Consider the following 17,500-nt stretch of genomic DNA (forward strand, 5'->3'; position numbering starts at 1 on the left):
TCCCAGCTGTTCCCAACCTCTCCTCAGGACTCCCAGCTGTTCCCAACCTCTCCTCAGGACCCCCAGCTGTTCCCAACCTCTCCTCAGGACCCCAGCTGTTCCCAACCTCTCCTCAGGACTCCCAGCTGTTCCCAACCTCTCCTCAGGACCCCCAGCTGTTCCCAACCTCTCCTCAGGACCCCCAGCTGTTCCCAACCTCTCCTCAGGACCCCCAGCTGTTCCCAACCTCTCCTCAGGACTCCCAGCTGTTCCCAACCTCTCCTCAGGACCCCCAGCTGTTCCCAACCTCTCCTCAGGACTCCCAGCTGTTCCCAACCTCTCCTCAGGACTCCCAGCTGTTCCCAACCTCTCCTCAGGACCCCCAGCTGTTCCCAACCTCTCCTCAGGACCCCCAGCTGTTCCCAACCTCTCCTCAGGACCCCCAGCTGTTCCCAACCTCTCCTCAGGACTCCCAGCTGTTCCCAACCTCTCCTCAGGACTCCCAGCTGTTCCCAACCTCTCCTCAGGACTCCCAGCTGTTCCCAACCTCTCCTCAGGACTCCCAGCTGTTCCCAACCTCTCCTCAGGACCCCCAGCTGTTCCCAACCTCTCCTCAGGACTCCCAGCTGTTCCCAACCTCTCCTCAGGACTCCCAGCTGTTCCCAACCTCTCCTCAGGACTCCCAGCTGTTCCCAACCTCTCCTCAGTACTCCCAGCTGTTCCCAACCTCTCCTCAGGACTCCCAGCTGTTCCTAACCTCTCCTCAGGACTCCCAGCTGTTCCCAACCTCTCCTCAGGACTCCCAGCTGTTCCTAACCTCTCCTCAGGACTCCCAGCTGTTCCCAACCTCTCCTCACGACTCCCAGCTGTTCCATGCGTTTGATCTATTCCAGAGCACCTGATTCAACATGTGAACTAATCGTCAAGCCCTTGCCTTGGTATGGGCACGAGATTGATTACGACGGTGATCCCATAAACATACACTCACCTTGCTGTAAATCTGTTTGCATAAACATGTCTGCTTAATAATGACCATATTATATTCTCATTATATTGACCAACTGAGCGACTGATTGCTATAACCTACCTAAGATGGATGCTGAGGGCTCTTCCATCAGATCCTCCAGAGAGCCTTGTATTGTTTCATGACAGGAAGGGAAAGTGGGTACAGACACCCTGGGCATCGCCACCCAGTTAGAGTCTGAATACAGCGTGGCTGTCAGGCTGGCCAGGCCAGAGTTCCTGAGCAGAGGGAAACCACACAGACGCTCTATCTGTTGCCACCGGTGGAGACGCTCCCGTAGGCAGGCCGTGACTTCTGATAGGGCGTTCCTGTGAGGGATGTCAAGCACAGTGGACGTCAGCTAGTTAACGTCTGGTAGGGCGTATGTCAGCTAGTTAACGTCTGGTAGGGCGTACGTCAGCTAGTTAACGTCTGGTATGGCGTTCCTGTGATGGATGTCAAGCACAGTGGACGTCAGCTAGTTAACGTCTGGTAGGGCGTCTGTGATGGATGTCAAGCACAGCCAGCTGGGTTAACGTCTGTAGGGCGGTTCCTGTGAGGGGTGTCAAGCACAGGACGTCAGCTAGTTAACGACTGGTAGGCTGCTCCTGTGAGGGATGTCAAGTACAGTGGACGTCAGCTATTAACGTCTGGTAGGGCGTACGTCAGCTAGTTAACGTCTGGTAGGCAGTTCGTGATGGATGTCAAGCACAGTGGACGTCAGCCAGTTAACGTCTGGTAGGGCGTTCCTGTGAGGGATGTCAAGCACAGTGGACGTCACAGTTAACGTCTGGTAGGGCGTACGTCAGCTAGTTAACGTCTGGCAGGGCGTTCCTGTGATGGATGTCAAGCACAGTGGACGCCAGCTAGTTAACGCCTGGTAGGGCTGCTCCTGTGAGGGATGTCATACAGTGGACGTCAGCTAGTTAACGCTGCAGGGCGTTTGTGATGGATGCAAGCACGTCAGCTAGTTAACGCCTGGTAGGGCGTTCCTGTGATGGATGTCAAGCACAGTGGACGTCAGCTAGTTAACGTCTGGTAGGGCGTACGTCAGCTAGTACACGCCTGTTGTGCGTTCCTGTGATGGATGTCAAGCACAGTGGACGCAAAGGCTAACGTCTGGTAGGGCGTACGTCAGCTAGTTAACGTCTGGTAGGGCGTACGCTCAGCTAGTTAACGTCTGGTAGGGCGTACGTCAGCTAGTTAACGTCTGGTAGGGCGTTCCTGTGATGGATGTCAGCTAGTTAACGTCTGGTAGGCGTACGCCAGCTAGTTAACGTCTGGTAGGGCGTACGTCAGCTAGTTAACGTCTGGTAGGGCGTACGTCAGCTGAGTTAACGTCTGGTAGGGCGTTCCTGTGATGGATGTCAAGCACAGTGGACGTCAGCTAGTTAACGTCTGGTAGGGCGTACGTCAGCTAGTTAACGTCTGGTAGGGCGTTCCTGTGATGGATGTCAAGCACAGTGGACGTCAGCTAGTTAACGTCTGGTAGGGCGTTCCTCTGAGGGATGTCAAGCACAGTGGACGTCAGCTAGTTAACGTCTGTAGGGCGTCGTCCGCTAGTACGTCTGGTAAGGCGCTAGTTAACGTCTGTAGGGCGTTCCTGTGAGGGATGTCAAGCACAGTGGACGTCAGCTAGTTAACGTCTGGTAGGGCGTACGTCAGCTAGTTAACGTCTGGTAGGGCGTTCCTGTGATGGATGTCAAGCACAGTGGACGTCAGCTAGTTAACGTCTGGTAGGGCGTTCCTGTGATGGATGTCAAGCACAGTGGACGTCAGCTAGTTAACGTCTGGTAGGGCGTTCCTGTGAGGGATGTCAAGCACAGTGGACGTCAGCTAGTTAACGTCTGGTAGGGCGTTCCTGTGAGGGATGTCAAGCACAGTGGACGTCAGCTAGTTAACGTCTGGTAAGGCGTTCCTGTGAGGATGTCAGCACAGTGGACGTCAGCTAGTTAACGTCTGGTAGGGCGTTCCTGTGAGGGATGTCAAGCACAGTGGACGTCAGCTAGTTAACGTCTGGTAGGGCGTACGTCAGCTAGTTAACGTCTGGTAGGGCGTTCCTGTGAGGGATGTCAAGCACAGTGGACGTCAGCTAGTTAACGTCTGGTAGGGCGTACGTCAGCTAGTTAACGTCTGGTAGGGCGTTCCTGTGATGGATGTCAAGCACAGTGGACGTCAGCTAGTTAACGTCTGGTAGTAGGCGTGCGTCAGCTAGTTAACGTCTGGTAGGGCGTTCCTGTGATGGATGTCAAGCACAGTGGACGTCAGCTAGTTAACGTCTGGTAGGGCGGACGTCAGCTAGTTAACGTCTGGTAGGGCGTACGTCAGCTAGTTAACGTCTGGTAGGGCGTACGTCAGCTAGTTAACGTCTGGTAGGGCGGACGTCAGCTAGTTAACGTCTGGTAGGGCGTTCCTGTGAAGGATGTCAAGCACAGTGGACGTCAGCTAGTTAACGTCTGGTAGGGCGTTCCTGTGATCCAACACACAGGTGCAGACTGTTATAAGATAGTAACATGTCAGCTATGTCAACACAACAGACATTAGTTTAGTATGTTACCGTGACACAACAAAGTCAAATTCGTCACAAAAACCACGTCAACTCCGTCACAAAAAAACGCATCAACTCTGTCACAAAAAAAACGCGTCAACTCCATCACAGGGTAGCCTGGTGGCAGGGTAGCAGGGTAGCAGGGCAGCCGGGCGGCAGGGTACCCTAGTGGTTAGAGCGTTGGACTAGTAACCGAAAGGTTGCAAGTTCGAATCCCCGAGCTGACAAGGTACAGATCTGTCGTTCTGCCCCTGAACAGGCAGTTAATCCACTGTTCCTAGGCCGTCATTGAAAATAATAATTTGTTCTTAACTGACTTGCCTAGTTAAATAAAGGTAAAAGAAATAAAAAAACACGTCAACTCCACCATAAGAGAGTAAACAAGGTTTCTAGTTGAGGTTAGTTACAATGTAAGTAAGAGAGTAAACAAGGTTTCTAGTTGAGGTTAGTTACAATGTAAGTAAGAGAGTAAACAAGGTTTCTAGTTAAGGTTAGTTACAATGTAAGTAAGAGAGTAAACAAGGTTTCTAGTTGAGGTTAGTTACAATGTAAGTAAGAGAGTAAACAAGGTTTCTAGTTGAGGTTAGTTACAATGTAAGTAAACAAGGTTTCTAGTTGAGGTTAGTTACAATGTAAGAGAGTAAACAAGGTTTCTAGTTGAGGTTAGTTACAATGTAAGAGAGTAAACAAGGTTTCTAGTTGAGGTTAGTTACAATGTAAGTAAGAGAGTAAACAAGGTTTCTAGTTGAGGTTAGTTAGAATGTAAGTAAGAGAGTAAACAAGGTTTCTAGTTGAGGTTAGTTACAATGTACGTAAGAGAGTAAACAAGGTTTCTAGTTGAGGTTAGTTAGAATGTAAGTAAGAGAGTAAACAAGGTTTCTAGTTGAGGTTAGTTACAATGTAAGTAAGAGCGTAAACAAGGTTTCTAGTTGAGGTTAGTACAATGTAAGTAAGAGCGTAAACAAGGTTTCTAGTTGAGGTTAGTTACAATGTAAGTAAGAGAGTAAACAAGGTTTCTAGAGGCCTCCATTAAAACATATTCTGCATGCATGGTTAGGATTGGATGAAAAGTAGATTCATGTCAAATTAAAATGTCCATTAGTCTAACGTGGAATTCTCGTCTCGTCACATTTTTATTGACTGAAATTCAAAGTAATTTGTTACAGTTATGGGGTTTTTCTCCAGTGCATCTGGTCTCGTTATCATCATAGTTTCAGTCAGGAAAAATAGGTTGTTGGCGAGTATTTTTTGTCATAGTTATTGTTGACTAAATTAACACTGTGTGTGTGTGTGTGTGTGTGTGTGTGTGTGTGTGTGTGTGTGTGTGTGTGTGTGTGTGTGTGTGTGTGTGTGTGTGTCTCTCTCACTTGGCCTCCAGGATCTTGGTGTCAACATCGTCCAGTGAGGAGCTGTGAGCCACGTGGAACGTCCCCAAGAGGGAACTTCTCTTCTTCTTGATCTTTTCTGCCTGGACAGGATATACACAGACCAATGGGTTCATATGAGGTCACATCCTCCTGGACAGGATATACACAGACCAATGGGTTCATATGAGGTCACATCCTCCTGGACAGGATATACACAGACCAATGGGTTCATATGAGGTCACATCCTCCTGGACAGGATATACACAGACCAATGGGTTCATATGAGGTCACATCCTCCTGGACAGGATATACACAGACCAATGGGTTCATATGAGGTCACATCCTCCTGGACAGGATATACACAGACCAATGGGTTCATATGAGGTCACATCCTCCTGGACAGGATATACACAGACCAATGGGTTCATATGAGGTCACATCCTCCTGGACAGGATATACACAGACCAATGGGTTCATATGAGGTCACATCCTCCTGGACAGGATATACACATACCAATGTCCATATGAGGTCACATCCTCCTGGACAGGGATATACACAAACCAATGGGTTCATATGAGGTCACATCCTCCTGGACAGGATATACACAGACTAATGGGTTCATATGAGGTCACATCCTCCTGGACAGGGATATACAGACCAATGGGTTCATATGAGGTCACATCCTCCTGAGAATATAACGGCTGGTCATGAGGCCACATCCTCCTGGACAGACACACAACGAAGTCAAATTACAGAGGCCTAATCCCCCTGAAGTAGGATATACACAGACCAATGGGTTCATATGAGGTCACATCCTCCTGGACAGGATATACACAGACCAATGGGTTCATATGAGGTCACATCCTCCTGGTCATGTCCACACCAGGGGTTAATATGAGGTCACATCCTCCTGGTCATGTCCACACCAGGGGTTAATATGGAGGATAGATGATGTGTTTAATGCATTATCCTGATCATGTCCACACCAGCGGTTAACTACAGCCCCTATGTTCTTTCTTCCTACGTGAAGTCGGTGAAAGTAAATCAATCCAGTTGATGAATCAATAAACGGATTGATTGGTTTACATCTCTCCTCCTACCTCCTCCTCAGCAGTGGCAGCTGCAGCTCAGCACTGTGTTTCTTGACGTTGTAGTATTGGACCAATCAACCAACGGATCAACTAATCAACCAACGGATCAACCAATCCACCAACCAACCAACTAATCCACCAACCAACCAACCAATAATTCACCAACCAACCAACCAACTAATCCACCAACCAACCAACAATCCACCAACCAACCAATCAACTAATCCACCAACCAACCAACCAACCAACTAATCCACCAACCAACCAATGAACTAATCCACCAACCAACCAATCAATCAATCAACCAACCAACTAATCCACCAACCAACCAACTAATCCACCAACCAACCAACTAATCCACCAACCAACCAACTAATCCACCAACCAACCAACCAACTAATCCACCAATCAACAATCCACCAACCAACCAACCAACTAATCCACCAACCAACTAATCCACCAACCAATCAACCAACTAATCCACCAACTAACCAATCAACTAATCCACCAACCATCTAATCCACCAAACAATCAACCAGCCAACCAACCAACCAATCCACCAACCAACCAATCAAGTAATCTACCAACCAACCAAATCAACTAACCCACCAACCAACCAACCAACCAACTAATCCACGAAACCAACCAACCAATCTAATCCACCAACCAATCAACCAACCATCCAACCAAACAATCCACCAACCAACCAACGAAACAACAAATAAACCACCCACTCATCTAATCCACCAACTAACCAACCAATCAACTAATCCACCAATCAACCACCCACTCAACTAATCCACAAACCAACCAACCAACCAATCAGTAAGCTCTACCTCTTCCTTGGCTGTGTTGAGCTGCAGCTCAGCGCTGTGTTTCTTGATGTTGTAGTACTGCACCTCCACCTCGTGGGTCAGCTGTAGCCAGAGCTGTAGGGCCTCCGGGGACAGACCAGTACGCCATCATGTCCTTCTCTGCTTCTTTAATGCTCCCGAACCTAGATACATGCATACACACACACACGCAAGACACGCACACACACACGCACACACACACACACGCACACACACACACACACACACAGACACACGCACAAACACACACACGCACAAACACACACACGCACACACACACGCACACACACACACACACACACACACGCACACACACACACACATAGGCACGCACACACACACACATACACACAGGAGAAGGAATGGGTTAGAGATTTTGATTGATGGATGGACCATTTTTACCACCAGCCTTGAGCCAATACTGATATTGTTTCCTACACGGAGTTAGAGTTAGTTAAGGTAAGGTTAGGTAGGGTAGGGTTAGGTAAGGTTAGGTAGTGTTAGGTAAGGTTAGGTAGGGTTAGGTAAGGTTAGGTAGGGTTAGGTAGGGTTAGGTAAGGTTAGGTAGGGTTAGGTAAGGTTAGGTTAGGTAGGTTAAGGTTAGGTAGGTCAACTACAACTGTGGACCTGGGTTCAGTTTGGATTAGAGTTAGTTAAGGTAAGGTTAGGGTCCTACACTGAGTTAGAGTTAGCTAAGGTAAGGTTAGGGGTCCTACACTGAGTTAGAGTTAGTTAAGGTTAGGTAGGGCTAGGTATGGGTTGTGTAGTTAGGGTCCTACACTGAGTTAGAGTTAGTTAAGGTAAGGTTAGGGTCCTGGCTAGGTTGAGTTAGGTAGTTAGTTAGGTGGTGTTAAGGTTAGGTAGGTCAACTACACTGTGGACCTGCTTCAGTTTGGATTAGAGTTAGTTAAGGTAAGGTTAGGGTCCTACACTGAGTTAGAGTTATTTAAGGTAAGGTTAGGTAGGGTTAGCAGGTTGGGTTAGGTAGGGTTATGTTAGGTAGGTTAAGGTTAGGTAGGTCAACTACACTGTGGACCTGCTTAGGACTAGAGTTAGTTAAGGGTAAGGTTAGGGTCCTAGTGGCTAGAGTCGGGACTAGTAACCGGAAGGCTGTGAGTTAAGAGCTGACAAGGTACAAACTGACAAGGTACAACTGCCCCTGAACAGGCAGTTAACCCCACTGTTCCCAGGCCGTCATTGAAAATAAGAATGTGTTCTTAACTGACTTGGGTTAAATAAAGGTAAAATAAAATAAAACAAATAAAAGGTTAGGATCCTACACGGAGTTAGAGTTAGTTAAGGTACGGTTAGGTCCTAGGAGTTAGAGTTAGCTAAGGTTAGGTGCTACACGGAGTTAGAGTTAGTTAAGGTAAGGTTAGGTCCTACACTGAGTTAGAGTTAGTTAAGGTAAGGTTAGGTAGGGTTAGGGTCCTACACTGAGTTAGAGTTAGTTAAGGTAAGGTTAGGTAGGGTTAGGTAGGGTTAGGTTGGGTTAGAGTAGGGTTCGGTAGGCAACTACACTTGGACTGAGGGTTAGGTAGGTCAACTACACTGTGGACCTGCTTCAGTTTGGATTAGAGTTAGTTAAGGTAAGGTTAGTCCCACACTGAGTTAGAGGTAGCCTAGGTAGGTTAGAGCGTTGGACTAGTAACTGGAAGGTTGTGAGTAGGTCAAACCCTGAGCTGACAATTAGGGTTAGGTAACTTAGGTATTAGGTAGGTCAAAGACACTGTGGACTTGCCTTTGAACAGGCAGTTAACCTTAGGGGTCCTACACTGTGGACCTGCTTCATTGAAAATAAGAATGTGTTCTTAACTGGACTTGCCTGGTTAAATAAAGGTAAAATAAAATAAGTTAGGTAGGGTTAAAGGTAAAAGGTTAGGTAGTACACTGGTTAGGTTAGGTAGTTAGGTAGGGTAAGGTTAGGTCCTAGTGAGTTAGGTTAGTTAGTTAGGGTTAGGTAAGGTTAGGTAGGGCAAGGTTAGGGTCCTACACTGAGTTAGAGTTAGTTAAGGTAGGGTTAGGTAGGGTTAGGTAGGGTTAGGTTAGGGTTAGGGTCCTACACTGAGTTAGAGTTAGTTAAGGTAGGGTTAGGTAGGGTTAGGTAGGGGTTAGGTAGGGTTAGGTTAGGGTTAGGTAGGGTTAGGGTCCTACACTGAGTTAGAGTTAGTTAAGGTAAGGTTAGGTCCTTACACAGAGTTAGAGTTAGTTAAGGTAAGGTTAGGTAGGGTTAGGTAGGGTTAGGGTCCTACACTGAGTTAGAGTTAGTTAAGGTAAGGTTAGGTAGTCCTACACAGAGTTAGAGTTAGTTAAGGTAAGGTTAGGTAGGGTTAGTAGGGTTAGGTAGGGTTAGGTCCTACACTGGGTTAGGTAGGGTCTTAGTTTAGGGTTAAGGTAAGGTTAGGGTCCTACAGGCAGAGTTAGAGTTAGTTAAGGTAAGGTTAGGTAGGGTTAGGTTAGGGTAGGGTTTGGTAGTGGGTTAGGTTAGTCCTAAGGTAAGGTAGTAAGATAGAGTTAGTTAAGATAGTAAGGCAACTACATAGGGTAAGGTTAGGTAAAGTGATAGGGTTAGGTAGGGGTAAGGTTAGGGTCCTACACTAGTGGACCTGGGTTCAGTTTGGATTAGAGTTACCTAAGGTAAGGTTAGGGTCCTACACTGAGTTAGAGTTAGCTAAGGTAAGGTTAGGTAGGGTAAGTTTAGGGTCCTACACTGAGTTAGAGTTAGTTAATGTAAGGTTAGGGTCCTACACTGAGTTAGAGTTAGTTAAGGTAAGGTTAGGTAGGGTAAGGTTAGGTAGGGTAAGGTTAGGTAGGGTTAGGTAGGTTACGGTTAGGTAGGTCAACCACTGTGGACTTGCTACAGTTTGGATTAGGGTTAGGTAGGGTTAGGTAGGGTTGGGTTAGGTTAGGTAGGGTTAGGTAGGTCAACTACACTGTGGACTTGCTTCAGTTTGGATTAGAGTTAGCTAAAGTAAGGTTAGGTAGGGTTAGGTAGGGTTAGGTCAGGTTAGGTCGGGTTAGGTAGGTTAAGGTTAGGTAGGTCAACTACACTGTGGACTTGCTTCAGTTTGGATTAGAGTTAGCTAAGGTAGGGTTAAGTTAGGTAGGGTTAGGTTAGGTAGGGTTAGGTTAGGTAGGGTTAGGTTGGGCACGCTAGGTAGGGTTAGGTAGGGTAAGGGTAGGTAGGGTAGGGTTAGGTTAGGTAGGGTTAGGTAGGTTAAGGTTAGGTAGGGTTAGGTTAGGTAGGGTTAGGTAGGGTTAGGTTAGGGTGTTAGGTTAGGTAGCATAGTTAGGTAGTAATAGGTAGGGTTAGGTTGGGTAGGGTTAGGTATGGTTAGGTAGGTTAAGGTGAGGTAGGGTAAGATAGGGTTAGGTAGGGTAAGGTTAGCTAAGTAAGGTTAGGTAGGTAGGGGTTAGGTACGGTAGGGTTAGGTAGGGTAAGGTTAGGTTAGGTTAGGTAGGGTAAGGTAAGGTAGTGTTAGGTTAGGTAGGGTAAGGTTAGGTAAGTAAGGTAAGGTTAGGTAGGGTTAGGTTAGGTAGGGTAAGGTGAGGTAAGGTAAGATAGGGTAAGGTTAGGTTAGGTAGGGTAAGATAGGGTAAGGTTAGGTAAAGTAAGATAGGGTAAGGTTAGGTAGGGTAAGGTTAGGTAGGGTAAGGTTAGGTTAGGTAAAGTAAGATAGGGTAAGGTTAGATAAAGTAAGATAGGGTAAGGTTAGGTAGGGTAAGGTAAGGTTAGGTAGGGTAAGGTTAGGTTAGGTAAAGTAAGATAGGGTAAGGTTAGATAAAGTAAGATAGGGTAAGGTTAGGTAGGGTAAGGTTAGGTAGGGTAAGGTTAGGTTAGGTAAAGTAAGATAGGGTAAGGTTAGATAAAGTAAGATAGGGTAAGGTTAGGTAGGGTAAGGTTAGGTAGGGTAAGGTTAGGTTAGGTAAAGTAAGATAGGGTAAGGTTAGGTAGGGTAAGGTTAGGTAAAGTAAGATAGGGTAAGGTTGGGTAGGGTAAGGTTGGGTAGTAAGGTTAGGTAAAGTAAGATAGGTAAGGCTGGGCAGGGCAAGGTTCAGGCAGCGAAGATAGGCAAGGCTGGGCAGGCAAGGCCAGGGCAGCGCAGGCAGGCTGGGCAGGGTACAGTTAGGCAGGCGCAAGACAGGGTACAAGCAGCGTGGAAGCAAGACAGGGCATGGCCAGTGGTGCAAGGTCCGGCCAGGCGCCGTGCCAGGGGCTGGGCCAGGCAGGGCTCAGTTGTGCGTCAGGCCAGGGGCAGGGCCAGCAGGCTGGCCGCCAGGTAGGCCTAGGTTATGTAGGTTGTGCCGGTTAGGTTAGGGGGTAGGTTAGTTAGGGTGGCTAGTAGGGCACGCTTAGGTAGGGTAGGGTAGGCCAGGTTAGCAGTTTAGGTAGGGTTATGGCAGGGCCAGGGCAGGGTTAGGTAGTAGGTAGGGTTAGGTTAGTGTTAGTTAGCAGTGTTAGGTTAGGTAGTGTTAGGTAGGGTTAGGTAGTGTAGGTAGGGTTAGGTTAGGTAGGTGGTTAGGTAGGTAAGGTGAGGTAGGGTAAGATAGGGTAAGGTTAGGTAGGGTAGGCCAGGTAGGGTGGGTAAGATAGGGTAAGGTTAGGTTAAGTAAGATAGGGTAAGGTTAGGTAGGGTAAGGCTAGGTTAGGTAGGGTTAGGTTAGGTAGGGTTAGGTTAGGTAGGGTAAGGTGAGGTAAGCCAAGATAGGTGTAAGGTTAGGTTAGGCAGGGCAAGGTAAGGCCAGGGTAAGATAGGGGTAAGGGTTAGGTACAATAGGGTAAGGTTAGGAAACGTAAGATAGGGTAAGGTTGGGTAAGGTTGGGTAGGGTAAGGTTAGGTAAGGTTGGGTAGGGTATGGTTGGATAGGGTAAGGTTGGGTAGGGTAAGGTTAGGTAGGGTAAGGTTAGGTAGGGTAAGGCCAGATAGGGTAGGGATAAAGTAAGATAGGGTATACGTAGGTAAGGTTAGGTAAGTAAGATAGGATAAGGTTAGGTAGGGTAAGGTTGCCAGGCCAGGGTAAGGTTAGGTAGGGTAAGGTTGGGTAGGGTAAGGTTGTAGGGTAAGGTTAGGTAGGTAAGATAGGGTAAGGTTGGGTAGGGTAAGGTTAGGTTAGGTAGGCAGGCAAGTAAGATAGGGTAAAGGTTAGGTTAGGTAAAGTAAGATAGGGTAAGGTTAGGTAGGGTAAGGTTAGGTAAAGTAAGAAGTAGGGTAAGGTTAGGTTAGATAGGTAAGGTTGGGTAGGGTAAGGTTAAGTAGGTAGGCAGATAAAGTAAGATAGGGCAAGGTTGGGTAGGGTAAGGTTAGGTAAAGTAAGACAGGTAAGGTTAGGTAAGTAAGATAGGGTATGGTTAGGTAGGGTAAGGCGGTTAGGTATAGGGTTAGGTAGGTTAAGGTTAGGTAGGTTTAGGTAGGATAAGGTTAGGGTAGGGTAGGTTAGGTAAGTAGGTTAGGTAGGGGTTAGGTCAGGTAGGGTTAGGGTAGGGTTAGGTAGGCAGGTTGGGTTAGGTATAGGGGTAAGGTTAGGTAGGGTAAGGTAAGGTAGTTAGGTTAGGTAGGGTTATTTTAGGTTAAGTAGTTTTAGGTAGGGTTAGGTTAGGTAGTGGTAAGGTTAGGTAGTGTTAGGTTAGGCAGTGTTAGGTTAGGTTAGGTAGGGTTAGGTTAGGTTATGGTTAGGGTTAGGTTAGGTTATTAGGTTAGGGTAGGGTTAGGTTAGGTAGGTAAGGTTAGGTAGGGTAGGTAGGTAGGTAAGGTAGGGTAGGTTAGGTAGTGGTTAGGTTGTGGTAAGGTAGGGTTAGGTTAGGTAGGGTTAGGTAGTGTTAGGTTAGGTAGTGTTAGGTAGGGTTAGGTTAGGTAGTGTTAGGTTAGGCAGTGTTAGGTTAGTAGTGTTAGGTAGGGTTAGGTTAGGTAGGGTTAAGTGTTAGGTAGGGTTAGGTTAGGTAGGTAAGATTAGGTAGGTAAGGTGAGGTAGGTAAGATAGGGTAAGGTTAGGTAGGGTAAGGTTAGGTAGGGTAAGGTAAGATAGGTGTTAGTTAGGTTAAGGTTTTAAGTAGGGTAAGGTTAGGTAGGGTAAGGTTAGGTTAGGTAGGGTAAGGTTAGGTAGGGTAAGGTTAGGTAAGGTAAGGTTAGATAGAAGATAGGGTAAGGTTAGGTAAAGTAAGATAGGGTATGTTAGGTAGGGTAAGATAGAGTAAGGTTAGGTAGGGTAAGGTAGAGTAAGGTTCTCTACCTGCTCCAGCTCCTCCTCTGCACATCTCAGTCTGCTCAGTTGTTAGATAGAGTAAGGTTAGGTAGAGTAAGGTTCTCTACCTGCTCCAGCTCCTCCTCTGCGTATCTCAGTCTGCTCAGGTTAGGTAGGGTAAGGTTAGGGTTAGGGTAGGTAAGTTCTCTACCTGCTCCAGTAAGCGTTCTCAGTCTGTAGTTGTAGATAGGGTAAGGTTAGGTTAAGTAAGATAGCTCCTCCTCTGGTAAGTTTAGGTAGGGTGAGGTTAGGTAGGGTAGGTTCTCTACCTGCTCCAGCTTCTCCCTGCATATCTCAGTCTGCTCAGTTGTTAGGTAGGGTATGGTTAGGTAGGGTAAGATAGGGTAAGTTTAGGTAGGGTGAGGTAGGTAAGGTTCTCTACCTGCTCCAGCTCCTCCTCTGCATATCTCAGTCTGCTCAGTTGTTAGGTAGGGTATGGTTAGGTAGGATAGGGTAAGTTTAGGTAGGGTGAGGTAGGGGTAAGGTTCTCTACCTGCTCCAGCTCCTCCTCTGCGTATCTCAGTCTGCTCAGTTGTTAGGTAGGGTATGGTTAGGCAGGGTGAGGTAAGGTAAGGTTCTCTACCTGCTCCAGCTCCTCCTCTGCGTATCTCAGTCTGCTCAGTTGTTAGGTAGGGTATGGTTAGGCAGGGTGAGGTAAGGTAAGGTTCTCTACCTGCTCCAGCTCCTCCTCTGCGTATCTCAGTCTGCTCAGTTGTTGGTTATGGTTAGGGGGTAAGGTAAGGTTCTCTACCTGCTCCAGCTCCTCCTCTGCGTATCTCAGTCTGCTCAGTTGTTAGGTAGGGTAAGGGCAGGGTAAGGTAAGGTAAGGTTCCTACCTGCTCCAGCTCCTCCTCTGCGTATCTCAGTCTGCTCAGTTGTTAGGCAGGGTAGGGGTAAGGTTCTCTACCTGCTCCAGCTTAGTCTGCTCAGTTGTTAGGTAGGGTAGGTTAGGCAGGGTTAGGTAGGTTCTCTACCTGCTCCAGCTCCTCCTCTGCGTATCTCAGTCTGCTCAGTTGTTAGGTAGGGTATGGTTAGGCAGGGTTAGGTAAGGTTTCTCTACCTGCTCCAGCTCCTCCTCTGCGTATCTCAGTCTGCTCAGTTGTTAGGTAGGGTATGGTTAGGCAGGGTAAGGTAGGTAAGGTTCTCTACCTGCTCCAGCTCCTCTGCGTATCTCAGTCTGCTCAGTTTGTTAGGTAGGGTATGGTTAGGCAGGGTTAGGTAAGGTAAGTTCTCTACCTGCTCCAGCTCCTCCTCTGCGTATCTCAGTCTGCTCAGTTGTTAGGTAGGGTATGGTTAGGCAGGGAAGGTAAGGTTCTCTACCTGCTCCAGGTTCTCAGGTCTCTTCAGGGTACCTGCTCCAGCTCCTCCTCTGCGTATCTCAGTCTGCTCAGTTGACTGACGGCTCCAGCTCTGAGCCGATGGAGTCTGTGTGCCTCCTCCTGGGCTCCCATGATCTCATCCCTCATCTTCTCCTCCAGGTTCTGTTTCTCCTCTGTCACGTTACGCTTCTCCTCCTGGGCCTGTTCCAGCCTATCAGGACGGGGCACGCGTTAGCAACAAACACACACAGGGCAACAAACACACATACAGGATCCAAACACACATCAGGATAGGGCAAACACACATACAGGTTAGCAACAAACACACACAGGTAAGCAACAAACACACATACAGGTTAGCAACAAACACACACACACACAGGTTAGCAACAAACACACACACAGGTTAGCAACAAACACACACACAGGTTAGCAACAAACACACACACAGGTTAGCAGCAAACACACACACAGGTTAGCAAAACAAACACAGGTTTGCACAAACACACATACAGGTTAGCAACAAACACACACACAAACACACACACAGGTTAGCAACAACACTGGTTAGCAGCAAACAAACACACAGGTTAGCAACAAACACACACACAGGTTAGCAACAAACACACACACAGGTTAGCAGCAAACACACACACAGGTTAGCAGCAAACACACACACAGGTTAGCAACAAACACACACACACAGGTTAGCAACAAACACACACACAGGTTAGCAGCAAACACACACACAGGTTAGCAACAAACACACACACACAGGTTAGCAACAAACACACACACAGGTTAGCAGCAAACACACACACAGGTTAGCAGCAAACACACACACAGGTTAGCAACAAACACACACACAGGTTAGCAGCAAACACACACACAGGTTAGCAACAAACACACACACAGGTTACAACAAACACACACACACAGGTTAGCAGCAAACACACACACAGGTTAGCAGCAAACACACAGGTTAGCAGCAAACACACACACAGGTTAGCAGCAAACACACACACAGGTTAGCAAAACAAACACAGGTTGCACACACAACAGGTTAGCAGCAAACACACACACAGGTTAGCAACAAACACACACACAGGTTAGCAACAAACACACACACAGGTTAGCAGCAAACACACACACAGGTTAGCAGCAAACACACACACACAGGTTAGCAGCAAACACACACACAGGTTAGCAGCAAACACACACACAGGTTAGCAGCAAACACACACACACAGGTTAGCAGCAAACACACACACAGGTTAGCAGCAAACACACACACAGGTTAGCAGCAAACACACACACAGGTTAGCAGCAAACACACACACAGGTTAGCAGCAAACACACACACAGGTTAGCAGCAAACACACACACAGGTTAGCAGCAAACACACACACAGGTTAGCAGCAAACACACACACAGGTTAGCAGCAAACACACACACAGGTTAGCAGCAAACACACACAGGTTAGCAGCAAACACACACACAGGTTAGCAGCAAACACACACACACAGGTTAGCAGCAAACACACACACAGGTTAGCAGCAAACACACACACACAGGTTAGCAGCAAACACACACACAGGTTAGCAGCAAACACACACACAGGTTAGCAGCAAACACACACACACAGGTTAGCAGCAAACACACACACAGGTTAGCAGCAAACACACACACAGGTTAGCAGCAAACACACACACAGGTTAGCAGCAAACACACACACAGGTTAGCAGCAAACACACACACAGGTTAGCAGCAAACACACACAGGTTAGCAACAAACACACACACAGGTTAAGTACAAACACACACACAGGTTAGCAGCAAACACACACACAGGTTAGCAACAAACACACACACAGGTTAGCAGCAAACACACACACAGGTTAGCAGCAAACACACACACAGGTTAGCAACAAACACACACACAGGTTAGCAAAACACACACACAGCAAACACACACAGGTTAGCAGCAAACACACACACAGGTTAGCAGCAAACACACACACAGTTTAGCAACAAACACACACACAGGTTAGCAACAAACACACACACAGGTTAGCAGCAAACACACACACACAGGTTAGCAGCAAACACACACACAGGTTAGCAACAAACACACACACAGGTTAGCAGCAAACACACACACAGGTTAGCAGCAAACACACACACAGGTTAGCAACAAACACACACACAGGTTAGCAACAAACACACACACAGGTTAGCAGTCACACACACAGGTTAGCAGCAAACACACACACAGGTTAGCAACAAGCACACACACAGGTTAGCAGCAAACACACACACAGGTTAGCAACAAACACACACACAGGTTAGCAGCAAACACACACACAGGTTAGCAACAAACACACACACAGGTTAGCAGCAAACACACACACATTATCAGGAAACATTTAAACACACGCACACACACACACACACACACACACACACACACTAGCAGGAAACACACATGACAGTACTCCTCAACCCCCCCCCAATACACAAAGGCATAGACACTCACTGTTCCTGCAGTTCTCTGAGGCTGAGCTCAGCACTCTGCAGACTCTCCAGGTCCTTCATCATCTTGGAGATGTGGACTTTAGAAGCTTTGTTCTGGACCTGGGAGAACCAGCAGCCTCCTACACCCATCATCACAGAAACTATCAGCAACAAGTCCTTCATGTAGTTATGGGGTGGGCCTGGAGGAGGAGGAGGAGGAGGAGGAGAGGAAGGAGCAGGAGAGAGGAGGAGGAGAGGAAGGAGCAGGAGAGAGGAGGAGGAGAGAGAAGGAGGAGAGGAAGGAGCAGGACAGATGAGGAGGAGAGGAAGGAGCAGGACAGATGAGGAGGAGAGGGGAGGAGGAGAGAAAGGAGCAGGAGAGAGGAGGAGGAGAGGAAGGAGCAGGAGAGAGAAGCAGGAGAGAGGAGGAGGAGAGGAAGGAGCAGGAGAGAGGAGGATGAGAGAGAAGGAGGAGAGAGGAGGAGGAGAGAGAAGAGGAAGGAGGAGGATGAGAGAGAAGGAGGAGAGAGGAGGAGGAGAGAGAAGAGGAAGGAGGAGGATGAGAGAGAAGGAGGAGAGAGGAGG

General features: G+C 47.6%; 1 pseudogene; it reads right to left on the bottom strand.

The window, feature by feature from the left end:
- Positions 1-1,016: 1,016 nt before the first annotated feature.
- The window catches only part of LOC135535754 (stromal interaction molecule 2-like), a 20,287-nt pseudogene continuing 3,803 nt past the window's right edge, over positions 1,017-17,500 (bottom strand).

This window comes from Oncorhynchus masou, unplaced genomic scaffold (assembly GCF_036934945.1).
Source record: "Oncorhynchus masou masou isolate Uvic2021 unplaced genomic scaffold, UVic_Omas_1.1 unplaced_scaffold_5101, whole genome shotgun sequence".
NCBI classification, from domain to species: Eukaryota; Metazoa; Chordata; class Actinopteri; order Salmoniformes; family Salmonidae; genus Oncorhynchus; species Oncorhynchus masou.